The 5,881-nt window shown below is 49.9% G+C and overlaps 1 pseudogene; it reads right to left on the reverse strand.

Annotated features, from left to right (window-relative positions):
- Positions 1-1,967: 1,967 nt before the first annotated feature.
- On the reverse strand, positions 1,968-3,304 carry LOC102418917 (annotated as a pseudogene).
- Between the last annotated feature and the right edge of the window lie 2,577 nt (positions 3,305-5,881).

A 5,881-nucleotide genomic window follows, 5' to 3' on the forward strand; every position in this document is an offset into this window, starting at 1 on the left:
CTCCTGGTGGTCAGCATACGTCGTAGTGAGCAGTCGAACAACCGCCCAAGGGGACAGTTTGCAACAGAGGCTGAATAGTGATATGCTGCATAATATCATAGCACTGGTATGTAAACCATCACTATTAGTTCCAGACATATCAATTTCTTCAACTTCTGTTGTATCACTGCTGTCTTGAGTCACTGTCTATATATGTGAGATCATCCTCATAAATGGTGACATTTTATGAGCTAACTTTGTGTTCTCATGGCCAACCCTTCTCTCCTAATGAAATTGAAGCACCATTTTGTCTTCCCTGTAAAATCGACAATGTTCATTTCGCTTGCAAACATTCTTGCCTGACATTGAATAAGCTTGGTTAACACACATAAGCCACTCTGGTGCTGCTCCATAATCCAAGTCTTAAGCCTCTGCTCCAAGTTTTCCCATTTTGCTGATTTTCCTCTTAAGGTCTTTTTTTTTTGGCATCTTAAGGAGTTGTTCTTCCTGTTTTCTCCACTGTCTGATTGTACACTCAGCGGGAGGAGGTCCAAATTGTCTCTCTGCAGCTCTGTTTCCATGCTCTTTTGCATAGCTGATTACATTCAATTTGAATTTTGCAGAGTGAGACAATTACTTACCAGTATTTATCTTTTTATTTTTTGACATCTTTATGGGCTCAGAATGCTCCTGTCCCTGTTGCATCTGTGCACTCTCCACCTCCATTTAAAGCATAAGCTGACATCAGTAACAATAAGGCTGGTGACTGGAGGAAGCCTGTTTGATGAGGTATGGGCAGCTACACATCTGCCTAGCTCCCTCCTGGACTTCTGTGTAGAAGATGTCCCTCGATTTTCAGTCTAACAATTTTAGAAAAAAAATAGTGTCTTATACACGGAAAAATATGGTACTTAATGAGGAAACATACACAACTATTTTTAAAAGGCATCTATGTTTATAAGATGGGTGTCTATAAAATATAGTGAAAACTAAATTTTGCTTTTCTGATGTCTAAAATAATCATTAATAGAAATATTATTCTACCAAAGACACTTTATTTTTTAAAAATGTTTGTGTTTTTCTTTAGAGTGAGTGAGAGAAAAACGTCATTCATGGGCTGCCTCCTGCACTGCCCCCTACTGGGGATCCAGCAGGATACTAGGAATCAAACAATCTTGGTGCATGGGACAACGCTCAGCCAACTGAACCCCACTGGCCAGGGCACCCAAAGACACTTTAGAACTAAATCTTAGAAATCTTCAGGGACCATAGTAACTCACTCCTGGACCATCATTTTCAAGTTCTTTATAATTTTCTCAGTAGTACATTTGCCATGTTCTCATTTTTTCACTTATGAGAATGAAACTGGACAACCAATAGGCCCGGGCTGCCTGTCACTACTTGAGCCAATTAAGCAGAGACAGGGTTGAGTCATATATGTGCATTTATTCCAATAATGCCAGCAGTATGGGAGAGCAGCAGGTCCTCCACAAAAATTTGCTCTGCACCCCCCCACCCCCCATAAACCAGCTGCTTATATTGGGTAGGACAAGGATGAGGAGAAGTAGAAAAAAGGAATAAAAATGGGTGTGATGGTTACAGGTTACAGGCAATGTAGGCGGGAGGCCATTGTTTAAGCAATAGGGTGGTTAATCTTTCCATGATAATAGGATAATAGACCGCATTCCAAGGTTGACTTCCAGGTCCTGGGGGCGTACAACTCCCAGCTGGGTTAGAATGTGCATTCTTTCATCAGAACAAAACAACCATGGTTAATAGAGCATGTTTAATATTTCTTTTTTTTTTTTTTTACTGTTTAGTTTTTATTTCATAATCATAAACTTAACTCTGCAATCCAGCTAGACTGGGAAGGGGTAAGGAAATTATGGAAACCAATAAACTGGCAAGAGCACAAAGATTATAGAATATTTCAAGCAAATCGGGGTAAAGGGGTGCTTCCCTGAGCTACAAAAGGAATGGTCTGGTGGTTAAGATAAAACACGTCAAATTTATTAGAGTTGTGCACAGTCAGCAACGGTGATCTTCTTGCTGGTCTTGCCATTCCTGGACCCAGAGCGCTCCATGGCTGTCACAATATGCATGCCTTCTGTCACCTGGCCGAAGACCACATGCTTGCCATCCAACCACTCAGGCTTGGCAGCGCGGATGAGAAACTGGGGACCGTTTGTGTTAGGTCCAGCATTGGCCATGGACAAGATGCCAGGACCTGTATGTTTCAGGACAAAGTTCTCATCCTCAAATTTCTCCCCTTAGATCAGCGGTTCTCAACCTGTGGGTCGCGACCCCTTTGGGGGTCGAATGACCCTTTCACAGGGGTCGCATAAGATCATCGGAAAACACATATATAATTACATATTGTTTTTGTGATTAATCACTATGCTTTATGTTCAATTTGTAACAATGAAAATACATCCTGCATATTGTTATGCCCAGATTTCAGGATCCCCAAGAAACCACATCAGGGAGCCAGCCAGTCTGATGCAAAAGCATAAGAGTCTTTATTCGAGCTAGCTCGGCTCCCCCACCTTGCCGACGCAGCGACAGGAAGCAGAGAGAGATAACTCTGTGTGGAGACCGGTTATATAGGGGGAGTTGGAGGAAGGGGAGGAGAAAGGACTGTGCTCTGCCGATTGGCCAGGCACAAGTCTGTGTCTTGTTCCTGGGTGTGGCTAGCAGAGGCTTAGACTTCCGGGAAGAAGCTCCTTGCCAAGCACGTGGCCAAGGTAAGATGGAGCACTTACCCTGGGGCAAGGTGAAGGGCGTAGCCCTTACCCTGGGGCAAGGTGGAGGGCCTAGCCCTTACCCTGGGGCAAGGTGGAGGGCCTAGCCCTCGCCCTTTCACATATCAGATATTTACATTACGATTCATAACAGTAGCAAAATTACAGTTATGAAGTAGCAACGAAAATAATTTTATGGTTGGGGGTCACCACAACATGAGGAACTGTATTAAAGGGTCGCGGCATTAGGACAGTTGAGAACCACTGCCTTAGATGAACTCGCCACCTGTGCCATGATGGCATGTGAAGTCACCACCCTGGCACATAAATCCCGGAATAATTGTGTGAAAGCAGGAACCTTTATAACCAAATCCTTTTTCCCCAGTGCTCAGAGCACCGAAGTTTTCTGCTGTCTTTGGAACTTTGTCTGAAAACAGCTGGAAGGAGATGCGGCCCAAGGGATCACCGTCGATGTCAGAGAACACGGTGGGGTTCACCATGGCTGACAAGCAGCTTCGGGGTGGCTGTGTCTGCAAAGCCTAATATCTAATCTAATAAAAGAGAAACATGCAAATTGACCGCACCTCAGCCTGCAGACTCCAGGGTCCCAGGTTCGATTCTGGTCAAGGGCATGTACCTTGGTTGCGGGCACAACCCCAGTAGGGAGTGTGCAGGAGGCAGCTGATTGATGTTTCTAACTCTCTATCCCTCTCCCTTCCTCTCTGTAAAAAAATCAATAAAATATATTTAAAAGAAAAGAAAGAAAAAAGAGAAACATGCAAATTGACTGCACCTCCACCACGCCCAAGCCACGCCCACCAGCCCATCAGAGCCACTATATGCAAATGAACCCAACCAAGATGGCGGCCAGCAGCCACGGAGCTGGAGCAAGCAGGAGGCTTGGTTGCCCCGGCGATGGAGGAAGCCAAGCTTCCCACCTGCCCTGGCTGGCTGTGGCCTCCGCTCAAGGCAACAAAGTTTCAATTATAGAAGATAAATAAATCCTAGATACCTGCTTCCAGCCAGCCTCCACTGGGAGCTTGGGTGGCTGGGGGCCGTGGCCAGCCTGCAAACAGCCATCAGCCACTCACCCAGGCTGGCCAGGCACCCCAGCAGGACCCCCCTCCCTGAAGGGGGTGTGGCCAACCTGCAAACAGCCATCGGCCCCTCACACAGGCTGGCCAGGCACTCCAGCGGGGACCCAACCCTGATCCGGGACACCCTTCAGGGCAAACCAGCTGGCCCCCATCCATGCACCAGGCCTCTATCCTATATAATAAAAGGGTAATATGCAAATTGACCCTAACAGCAGAACAACTGGGAATGACTGGTCACTATGACACACACTGACCATTGGGGGCAGACGCTCAATGCAGGAGCTGCTCCCTGGTGGTCATTGTGCTCCCACAGGGGGAGCTCTGCTCAGCCACAAGCCAGGCTGATGGCTGCCAGTACAGCGGTGGTGGTGGGAGCCTCTCCCGCCTCCTCAGCAGCGCTAAGGAAGTCCAACTGCAGCTTAGGCCTGCTCCCTGCTGGCAAGTGGACATCCCCCAGGGCTCCCGGGCTGCCAGAGGGATGTCTGATTGCCAGCTTAGGCCCAATTCCCTGGGGAGCGGGCCTAAGCCAGCAGGTGGTCATCCCCCGAGGGGTCCCAGACTGAGAGAGGGCACAGGCTGGGCTGAGGGACCCCCCGAGTGCACAAATTTTTGTGCACTGGGCCTCTAGTTTCTTATAACTATGCTAGTCCCCAATGTTCTATTTATGCCTCTAATAAGAATATGAATTATTTTTCTCATTGATTTCCTCTTTGGGATATAAATTTCTCTTTCTGAAGCATGTTGTAGGCAATTGTAAACCTTTCAATTCTCTCCTTATTTTCCTCCATTTTTTTTATTTGCTATCTTTAATAGGAAGTAGATCTATTCCTCTGTCACCATCTACTTTCCCTGTGGCTTAATTGGACTTCTAAGCCATCTGTGCTCCGGCAGTCTTTTTCCTCTTTCCCACTGTTCTGCCGGAGTCCTGAAACCAGACCCTGCCGCCCGGAAGGCACAATCTGTGCATCCTGAAACTGGAGACGCTGCGCCCGAGAGCAAGGGGTTCGCATTTCACAATGGCATCACCGTTAGCTTTCTTCAGAGCTACAATCACATCATCTTTTACACAAGGTGTGTAACTATGGTAGCCAGCAAGTTTTGTTTCAGAACCTCAAGCCATTTATTTACCCGCCCACCTAGGGGGATGTGGCCAGCGCTGGAACTGCAGGTGAAAATCCGTGCCGCCCATTCGGGAACTGCAGGAGCGCAGCCAGTCCTCGTCCTCGGGCCCCTCCGGCCAAGGAGCGCTTTGCTCCGATTCTGCGCCTCCCGTCCCCTGAACGCCCCCTGCGATCCCCGCGGGAGGGAGTTAGGGCCCGGACTTGGGCGTTAGCTCTCGCCTTCCCCGGAGGCAGCCGGAGCGAAGCCCCATTCCCTCTTAGGTGGACCCGGTCACCGGGCGGAGGTAGCCGGTCAGGTTTCCCCACACCCTTCCATTTCCGCACCACTGCGCACCCTCACTACAGTAGACAGTCACCTAGAGAGTCACTAACAAGGGCACACTGGCCTGGAGGGGATTTGGGGAATCCCCACCCCGGGAGGGCGGCGCAGGGCAGGTCTCGGCTCCGTTAGAGGGGCCCCCCCCGCCGCCCCGCCCAGACCTCGGCGCCCGGGCAGAGTACTCCCTCGCCTGGGAGCCGGAGGCCACGCCTTCCTGCCTCCCCCCCCAGGGGCCCCGTTGGCTCACGCCTGGGGGCGGGGCTGCGCACAGGCCACGCCCCTCATCCTGGCCCCGCCCCTGAACCAGCGGCCCCGCCTCGGGGCGAGGAACGGAGGGATTTGTGTGTTTTCCGGTAGTGGGAACCCAGTTCCCCCCGGCCCAGTTGGGGGGGGGGGTAGGCGGCGTGGAAAACCTTCGGGAAGGGGTCGTGGGTAGGGTGTTATTAAATTGTGCGACCCGGCAGATCACGCCCGCGCAGAGTCACGAATCGAGAGCTCAGCCATACCTCGCGGGGTCAGTCGTAGCTACGATGATCAGATATAGACCCCCGGTCGATCTCGCTCTACTGTCAGATCTTGCTCTGCTCGTAGGGACAAAAAATAGAAAAGCAGAAGGAATAGAAT

Source organism: Myotis lucifugus, unplaced genomic scaffold (genome assembly GCF_000147115.1).
Source record: "Myotis lucifugus unplaced genomic scaffold, Myoluc2.0 scaffold_335, whole genome shotgun sequence".
NCBI lineage: Eukaryota > Metazoa > Chordata > Mammalia > Chiroptera > Vespertilionidae > Myotis > Myotis lucifugus.